The sequence below is a fragment of the Nyctereutes procyonoides genome, unplaced genomic scaffold (assembly GCF_905146905.1).
Source record: "Nyctereutes procyonoides isolate TBG_1078 unplaced genomic scaffold, NYPRO_anot_genome, whole genome shotgun sequence".
NCBI classification, from domain to species: domain Eukaryota; kingdom Metazoa; phylum Chordata; class Mammalia; order Carnivora; family Canidae; genus Nyctereutes; species Nyctereutes procyonoides.
In genome coordinates, this window is record NW_026575144.1 from 12,363,264 (window position 1) to 12,373,019 (window position 9,756).

The 9,756-nt window shown below is 48.6% G+C and overlaps 1 protein-coding gene across 10 annotated transcripts in view; it reads right to left on the reverse strand.

The window, feature by feature from the left end:
- Positions 1-3,560, reverse strand: part of SIPA1L2 (signal induced proliferation associated 1 like 2) — a 212,977-nt gene extending 209,417 nt beyond the window's left edge. For 5 of the 10 annotated variants that reach the window (XM_055308737.1, XM_055308742.1, XM_055308741.1 and 2 more), the window contains exon 1: positions 3,439-3,559. The gene's annotated coding sequence lies outside the window, so the exon portion shown is untranslated. Of the gene's footprint in view, positions 1-2,642; positions 2,866-3,438 lie in introns of those variants that run through there. The other 5 variants (XM_055308740.1, XM_055308738.1, XM_055308739.1 and 2 more) reach the window with 3 other exon arrangements.
- Between the last annotated feature and the right edge of the window lie 6,196 nt (positions 3,561-9,756).

The window sequence follows — 9,756 nt, forward strand, 5'->3', positions numbered from 1 at the left end:
ACTTACTGCCTCTTTTCTTCTTTCTTATCACCCAACTTGGCTGGGAGGGGGGGAAGGGGCCATGGAACTGGGTTATACTAAATATGAAATTTCTCAAGACACAGAACCTCTACGACGGGTCAGATGTGGCTCACTTCAACCACTCTTGGGAACCAAAGTTTACGAATCAAATCCAGGAAGGATCAAAATAATTTAGCTCTGAAGTTATGAAGCATTCAAAGTCCTATTGTATTGTTCTCTCTCCTTTGAAGGGGTCACAGCAAAATATGATTAGAACAGAAAAGCAATTTCTGAATCAATCACAGATTCTGAGGTAAACCAAGGTCAGCAAACCAATGTCCATTTACAAACACAAAATAAGGCGATGAAAGAAAGGAGAGTCATGAAAACATCAACCATCTGTCATGTCCATTACGCTAATACCTTTATTTTAAATGTTAAAGAAATCTAAAATGTTAGTGCTGAAAGGGATCATGGAAACACGTTATCCAAACTCATTTGTGCCAGGCAGTAGAGTCAGGAAACTAGCTAGCATTTCCTATCCCTCCCACCTACTGCTCCCTATTCTATCACCCTGCAAAGAAATTAGGTACATGCACAGGAGTAGAAAAATCTGGAACACGACTTCTTGTATTCTTTAGAACTGTATGGCATATTTCATTCAGATTCAAAACAGAAAAAAAAAAAACTGCATTGCTTTTCAGTCTAAATTTTCTTCAAATTCAGCATGTCTTTGTAAGGATATGTAATCCTAAACTGCCACAGCAAGTAGATCATAAATGCAGAGACTTGATGCCTTCCTCAATCTCAAGAAAAAAAGAAAAAAAAAAAAACACCAAAACACCTTGCATTTACCAATTATGGCTGGGATTCAGATGGAGGCGGTATCCACTTAGATCAGGCTGGTATCCACTTAAACACACACTTCTTTGCAAAGTATGCAGTAAACATGATCTCTTTTAAATTTGTTTTGATAACCATACACTTTCAAATCAGTTTCAATTACCAAACCATTGCCCTTTCAAGGTAGCTCACTAATACTTCCTGACTTTCAAGAATAGGTAATCAAAATAAATAACCCACTACTTCTATTGCCTCAGGTGAAAAGATTCCCCAGGCAGACAGGTGTTTACCAAGCTCAGGTATCAAGGAATCCTTTAAAATACCATTCCAGTCGGGGGGGGGGGACAGCTTACAAAACCCCAGTACCCAGCTTGAACTACAATAAACATCATAAAAGCCAAATCATGATGCTCTGATAATTCCCTTAAAGGCTAAGACTTAACAGAAGCATCTGATGAAAAATATGCACTTAAATCGGCTGGGGAAAATCTGCAGCCTATACCCCAAGGCCAGAAGCTCTACCTCCATATCTGCAATTTATCTCTTATTTTCCAGACCAAATGCTTATACTGCTTATACTGCTTCTTACCCAAGTTCATTTCACCCCATCTATAGGTAGCATGTGGGTACTGATAAAAGCTGTTTCTGATTTCATTTCCTACTTCCCAGATGTTTGCCACAGAGTTCTTTTTTTCCTTCAGCTATTTATGAATACACTCTAATTTAGAACAAACAAATTCAACATGTCATATTTTAAGCTGGGTAAGACACACAATAAATGACGGCTATATAGTCAATAATTTCTCCAGCTTCTGAACAAGTTTGCCTACCTAGGCAAGATTTGGACAGGCTGCCATGGTCTTACTTTAGAAAGAAAGTGCTTAAAATGTGTTACTGAGAACCTGCTTCTGCTAAAATGGCCAACTACAGGCTACTGTACTTCTCAGAAAAGGGTTTATGCTTCAAAGTGAAAAACCAAGCATCAACTTGGAGGAAATTAATGAAGATGACCCTAACACAATCCTTGGGATGAATCATGCACGTGCACTCCCAACTACATGCATGACTGGAATCTTAGGAAGAAGCAATGCTATCTGTACTCAAAACTCAAGAAAGACTGTACTTTCCCATGAATAATATTGATTTAGCCCTCTCTGAAACAAGCAGTGAACTATTAAACTAAGCAGTAAACACTGTAAGTGAAAATGCTGTCGAAATACATTCCCCAAATAAATGAAAACATAAAACAGACATCCTTAAATTTGTGATTAAAGATGGTGACCAAGTTGCCTCCTAAAATTCATCTTTAGGAGTGCCAGAAATAATAGCACACCTTTTGAAATCTAGGTGTTTGTTTTATAAGGAACTAATATATTTCAAAGAAAGCAACAGTTCAGGAGATCTTTTTTCTCCCGTTACTAATTGCAAAACTGGAAAAATTGCAGCCCCGATTGCAGACAGGCAACTCAAAAGCCCAGCTAACTAAATGCCTGTCATAAGAAAGCCATCTAGTGTTAACATTTAGAAATGAAAACTGCAGACAAAAGAGGCAAAGAAAAGAAAAATCTTAGTGACTATTTTGAACTTACTGAAAGCAAACCTATGAGAATCGTCAAGATTCTTTGTTTTTAAAAAAAAAAAAAAAAAAGAAAGGAAGAAAAGAAAAGAAAGGCCATCCTTATGAAAACCAACACTCATCTACACAAAACCCAAACCGTGCACAATTTTATTTTGACCAAAATCATGTTTCGGTGACCACGATTCCGTGACCAATGCACTTGATTTTTTCCAATACTCACGCTGGAGTCATCTTGGGCTGAATTAATTTAGCTGAAGCAGGTTAATGATGATAAATATCTCCCAGAGGGGCAATGCCAAGTTGTTTTCTCTTCCCTAGAAGCATCGGCTCTCGCTTGTAGATGATGAACCGAAATTGATTCTTTGGGTTTGTGGCACGGTTGGAAATTAATCTGTAGGTGCTCAAGGGGATGCTCCCCGGACGTGGTCAAAGTAGCTTTAGTAACGCGGGGGACGCGACCAGGCCCGGGAGCGGCGGGCGGAGCGCGGCTCGGGCACCCACCCGGGGCGGCACAGCCGTCGGGACCCCGGGACCCCGGGACCCCGAGTCGGGAGGGCGCTCGCCCCGGCTCGGATCTCACACGGAGGGAGGGAGCCGGGCGGGGGCGCGCTGGGGTCGCGCACCCTCCCGGGGGTGCGCCCGCAGCAAGTTCCGCAAGTACCCGCGCCCGGCGGCCCTTTATCTGCGCTCTCAGGTTAGTCCCAGCGGAGTTGCGGCGCGCCCAGGGGAGGTCCTCGTTAGCGCGCGGGGCCCCAGGCCGGGAAGAACCTTCCTGCCGATCGCTAACTTTGAGAGCGCGGGCGGCGCGGCCCCTCTGCCCGCCGGACCCCGGCCCGCGCCCCCGCCCCCGCCCCCGCCCCCGCCCCCGCCCTGCCCCCGCGGCCGCGCCGTCGGCCCCCGGGCGCCCCCGGGGCAGCCCCTCACCCCGGGGCAGCCCTCGCGGGGCCGAGCGCGCACACCAGCCGGAGGCTCCGAGCGGACCCGCTCCGCTCCCCGTCCGCTCGCCCGACACGCACCTCGGAGACGCAGTCCGCGGGGACCTGCTGCAGCCCGCGAGCGCGCGGCGGCGCCTACCGGGGCCGCCGCCTCGCCGCCCGCCGCTGCCCGGGGCTGCCCATCGGCCCGGACTCTGCCGGCGCCGGGCTCCGGCGGGAGGCGGCCCGGCCCCGCGGCTGCGGCTGCGGCTGCGGCTGCGGCTGCGGCTGCGGCTGGAGCGGTCCGCCCGGGGTCCGGCGGGCGGGCGGGCGGGCGGGCGGCCGGGGCGGGGGCGCGGCGCTGCTCCTCCTCCTCCGTCTTCCTCCTCCCGCTCCGCCGGCTCCTCCCGGGCTCCCGGTCTGCGGCGCCGGCTCCCGACGCCGCCGCCCGCCCGCCCGGCGGCCCCGCCCCCCGCCCGCTCTGCGGCCTCCCATTGGCTGCTGCCTGCAGGCCCCTCGGCCCCGCCCCGCGATTGGGCGCGGGCGCCGTCCGTCCCGCCGCCCCGCGGGGCTCGGGGCGCAGCCGGTGCGCGGTTCCCAGGCCCCGCGGCGCGCGAGAGCTCCGCGTCCCGGAGGCGTCCGGGCGCCCTGCCCCGGGAGGGGGCTGCGGGGCGCGGGGGCGTGGGGGCTGCGGGGCGCGGGGGCGCGGGGCGCGGCGCCTGGCGACCTCGCGGCAGGTGCGTCCCACCTGGCCCCGCGCTCCGGGAGGGCCGGCGCCGCCCTCGGCGGACTCGTCCTCCCCCTCCGGCTGGAAGAAGTCAAAAACCCGGAGTCGGGCTCCGAGCGGCCCCCTCGCGCCGTCGCGAGCCTGCCCGGGCCGCAGTCTCCGGAGCCGGAGAGACGCGGCCGCCGGCACCGAGGCCCCGCGCCGCCCAAGCCCGAGCGCCGCCGGCCGGGCGTCCGCCGTAGCCGCGGGCGCTGCGCGGGACCTGGAGTCGCGGAGGCCGGCGGCAGCGCAGTGGCCTGGCTCGCTGTGTCCGTGTTCGGAGGACGGCTGGCGGGCGGGCTCCCGCGGCGCGCCGGGCGGGGGGGGGGGCGCCCCGGGACGACCCCGGCAGAGCCCCTGCCCCGGGGCTGCGGTGGGAGGTGGCGCGGAGATAGACGGGGCGTTAGGTCGAGGTCAGGGGGACGCCCGCGCGCCGGCGTCCTGCAGAGGTGAGAACTCTCGGGGTGCCTAGAGAGGCAAGAAGTCCGGGCGCCCCCAGCTCAGCCCCAGCCCGCCCAGCCCGCCCCCAGGCAGTCCTCAACCTAGAGCAGGAATGCTTTGGACCTTTACCTCAAGGAGGGGGAAATGAACTTTTTATATCCATCTTTTCTACTTCCTAGGAAATGTTGGTCACCGAGGAGGGAGCACTACCTGAAACTATTAATATGAATTGTTCGACATCTGAATGGGTTGCTGAAAAATTCAAGGAACTCTTTTAAGAAAGAATGATTTTATTTATTTATTCATGAAAGACAGAGAGAGAGAGAGAGAGGCAGAGACACAGGCAGAGGGAGAAGCAGGCCCAGGATCACACCCTGGGCCAAAGGCAGGCGCTAACCGCTCAGACACCCAGGGATCCCCGAGGAACTCTTTTTTTTTTTTTTTTTTTTTTTTTTTTTTTAGGAGAAGACTTGTTAAGCTACGTGGGATTGGCTATGCTTAACCGGTCCGGGGGGAGTCACCACGTATAAGCAGGAGTGGACCGGTCTAGGTAGTCGCTAACCTACCTTCCAGCCCCACCATAGCATTTCCGGAGCTGGCTTTAAGGCAGCAGTAGAGCTGGCCTGGCAGTTTCCTGAGACTGGATCCAGGGCTTTCAGTTCCTCTTTCTAGACGAAGAATTCTTCCTGGAGAGATAAAGAGGTCTGTACTTCCCCATTACAGACACTCCCTAGAATGTAACCCTGTGCAAAATTAGAGGCTGTTCTTCCCGTGCTGTATTTCTCTGTTATCTAAAGCATGTACCCATGGTACAGTCGTTTACATCTCTTTGTGAAATATGGGTATAATACATGGGAGTGGGTATAATAAAACATGTCAGTGTTACAATGACATGAAAGAGTTTCTGAGTTCTCCGGGTTTGCAGGGCTTCCTATTATCAGCACTTACAAGACTGTCATTTATTCATTAAGCAAGCACAACGTGGAGTCCCCGTGATGTTCCAGAAAATGCTAGGAGCAGGGATATAAAAACACATAGGACATGGGCCCTGCTCTTCCGGAGCGCACCATGTCACAGGCGTTGATCCTCACACATGGTAGATGCTCTACTAGACATACGAACAAAATCCACAGGGATTTTGTCCCGGACAGACATTTCCTGGGGGAGCCCAAAGAGGATATATTTCTCTTCCTAACATCATCACAGTACTGCTCATGCCTCACAAGGCTGCATGGTTCATTGTCTTTCCCAGTACTCCCTAAGGGCCTTAAGGAACAGAACCACGCACGGCTCCCCCTGCATTGTGACTGTTGGCTCAAACTACGTGAGTCAGTGCTTGGCCCTGAGGTGGCTCCTGATGCGGCAGCTGCAATTGCCCGTTGTCTAGTAGATGAGGAGGAACTTTGATGTGTTCCTCAATGTCCAGTATGTGACAATATTATAAGGAAATCTGCTTAGAAGCTCAATGATGATGTCAGCCACAATTCCCTTCATCTCCCACTTTACCATCCCTCTCCTGGTGTTTTGTGAACCGAAACACCGGAGGCCCTTTTGGGCACTATCGAAGTTGGTGGCATTTTTCTAAGTACTCATAAGGGACAGCACACAGTAGTCAGCTGTCTGCATTAATGAAAGCCCTAGAGAGTTTCTGATTTCCCAGAACCCCAGGTCACATGCAGCCCTCCCTTGTCACAATGTCCCTGTCTTTAGGAGACATATCCTGAGCCCCTTTGCCATGTCTGGCCCAGGCTGGACAGTGGCGACGGGGCCCAGGGCCAGCCCCACAAGGTGTCCACCTTGTAGCACACTGTGAGATCTTTAAGGGACAAAGCTTAGGAATGAGCTTTGCATCGTCTTCCCCCAAAACAGACTCTAGAAATACTATTAGATGTAATGCTTGCATCCTTCCTCACTGGTTTTAACATCAGCCCTCTTATTTCACACCATTTTGAGGAAGGGAAGGGCAGAAGCTGAAATTACCTCCCTGTTAAGATATCAGTGGAACATTTTGGCCTTAGGATATCTTACTGGGGGAAAAAAAAAATCTTTTTCTATTCAAGCTATAAATTTTGCTGAAGTTCTAGAGAAAAATATCAACTATGAAGTGTGACACTGTATTTGCCCAAAAGCTAGAAGGAAGGGTCATGTGTTTATCTTGTCACTGTCACCTTCCCTCGGGTCCAGTCTTCCTCTTACCTTGTTCACTTTCGGCCTCTCAAGTCTGTTTGCTCCTGTGAATTTCATTGCGCTCTGAGGGGTTCCTAAAGAAACAAACTCAAGGGATTAATCCTCTTGACAATTATGAATCAGCACATCCACTCCTTCTGAAATAATTTCAACATCAGTCTCAACTGTTTTTCTCTGCATGGTGTAAAAAGGCACAGAGTTCAAAGGCATACCAGCTGTCTACGCCGTTCCAAGATTTTGAGCTTATTGGCTGACCTTGGCTAGTAGTTGTATCTATTTACCTTTGAACTTAGGAAAACAGGAGTTTTTATTTTCTTAACACACTACAGGAAGTTTCTACCGACAAACCATTTGTATGCACTGTAATAAGCCCAAATGGCTCTCTAAGCTAATAAGGTTTTAGATTCCCACCCTCATTTCCTCTTCCCCTTTTCTACTATCAACCCTCTTTTCAAAAGTATTTCTTTTAAGTCAAATGAATATTCATAAGTTGCAACAAATGTGTATTGATTTCATACTACCTTCAGGGCATTTCGTTAGATTCGGAGCACCCAAAGGGCTGAACCCCAGTTGTCTGTGAATTTCATGATAAGGAGCAGGTGCTCAGGACCACTGATGAGTGGTGCCCACAGGGAGACCAGGAGCTCCAAGCACCTGCAGGCAAAGCTTGAGCCAAGGGGGGAAGGTTCATCAAAGATATCAAACCTGCCGAGCAAGGAGGAAAGAAGAGAACACGACCAGTAAAGACACAGGAACCAACAGTGCGAGGCATGTTTGGGAAACAGCTGTGCCCTTCGGCTGTGCACAGGCTTACTCACTTATGTAACATACACTTATCCAGTGCTTTGTCCCTGCTAGGTTCCGTTTTCTTCTTAGAAGGGAAATCATCATCCCAAGCAGACAAGCATATAGGCACTGCTTCGCCTTCCTTTCAAAATGGCAATCACTCACCACAGAAATTTGTTAGGCTATGGTCTTATAAAGTAAAATAAGAAGGGCCAACTTCTGTGGCAATTCACAAAACATGGTGAAGCTCCAGCTCAGAAAGCTGGGCTACTGGCTCTGGTTGTGAGTATTCCAATAGTTCTGATAAAAAGAAAGCACCTAGTCCTCTTCAAGTGGAACTCAAAAGAATAATATGAGTCATTAAATAATGTGCTATATATCACACATTACCCATAGGAGCCAGAGAAGAAAACTACTCTAAAAAAAAAAAAAGCAAAAATCCTGCAAGTATATCTGGAATTCTACTGTGTGCTCAGTTCTGCCCTGGGGAATGTAGAAGATTACCACATACAAGTAACCAGATCATCCTCAAAAGTGTATAATACAGCTAAGCTGGGATTTTTACATAGGAAAATTCTAATAACAGTGCAACATCAACACATTAAATGTTGCATGTTGCATAGATATGGGCTTGAGGATTTGGAGAGGCAGTATGCAAAGAGGGGTCAAAGATCAGTGACAAAAATCTTTCGGAATGGAAGGGTTTCCTGTTTTCTTAACATCTGTTTCACAAATAAGAAATCCTATGTGTTGATCTTCGCTGTAATCTTCGCAATCCAATGTTTGCACTAGACTCTTCCAAGATACATGGATTCTCTCTTTTCTGATGACCCAAGCTCATGCCCACAGCTACTCACATTGTCTTCCCTTTACCTTCCTTATCCCAGACGCACAGCTAAGCAACATGTACAAATTTTATTACTCTGACAGCAGTCTTCTGCCCTCTTACCTCACTTCAAAAAAAAAAAAAAAAGAGAAAAGAAAGAAAGAAAAGGAAAAGCTAAAGGCCTCAACTACAAATAATTTAAAAGCATCTTCCACCTCTGCTTTTGCTTTGGTGGAAGCCCAGAGAGTAGATATTTTGGGAGCCCACACACTTTGGCATCAGACAACCCTGGCTCTGAATCTGGTTTGAAAGCTTCTTGGATACAAGACTATAGACAAGTGACATCTAAAAGTTCCATTTTCCTTGTAAGAAAATGAACGTAACCATACATCAGAGGGTGGTGGTGATGATCTCATGCGATTTGGGGTATAAAGTGCTTAGCACGGTGGCTAGCACACAATGAGTGCTGAAAATACACACTGCATCACCAATGTTTACCATCTCCTCATACCTGTTCAAGGGAGGGATTGGCCTTTTATTTCCACCTCCTCACACAGAACCAGCCACAGGGGAGGGATTTGGTAAATAATCCTCCAAATTTCATTCCTACTTGGGGCTTACAGTATTCATCAACCAGTGTTTTGGATTCTACTTTGTAGAAACCATCAAGCAATAACAATACCAACAGGGGCACTTGGGTGGCTCAGCAGATGAGCGTCTGCCTTTGGCCCAGGTCCTGGGATCGAGTCCTGCATCAGACTCTCTGCAGGGGGCCTGCTTCTCCCTCTGCCTGTGTCTCTGCTTCTCTCTCTCTCTCTCTCTCTCTCTCTCTCTCTCTCTCTCTCTGTCTTTCATGAATAAATAAACAAAATCTTAAAAAATATGTACTAACAATAACAAAAGTTGATCTGTGAGCAGCTGCTCTTCTCTACCACTAGATGGTGTCTATCAATAATAACACTAAAAAGCACCACACATAGCGAGGTAATAATTCTAAAGAAATTAATACAGAAAAGGCATATGTATCTGTGTGTATACATATTCAGATATATATATATTTACCTTTTTCATATGATTTCTCCTTAATACTGGCTATGAATCTAAAGCTGTCTACAGTTTGGCAAACCCTTGCTTTCCTAATTTTAACAGACTCCCAGAATAACATCTGCAGTTGTTATTTTACATATGACTTCTCTTTAATATCAGTTATGAATCCAAAGCTGTCTACAGCTTGGCAAACTCTTGCTCTCCTAATTTTAACAGTCTCCTGTAACTACATTTTTAGTTGTTAATTAAACTCGAAGCAGCATCAACAGGCAAGAAGCTTCACTGTAGTTGGTGACTTTTCTCCACGTCTTTCGGCAAGGTTGATGGAAAAACTCACCGTCTGGGAAAAGAAGAAGGTGAAAGCAAT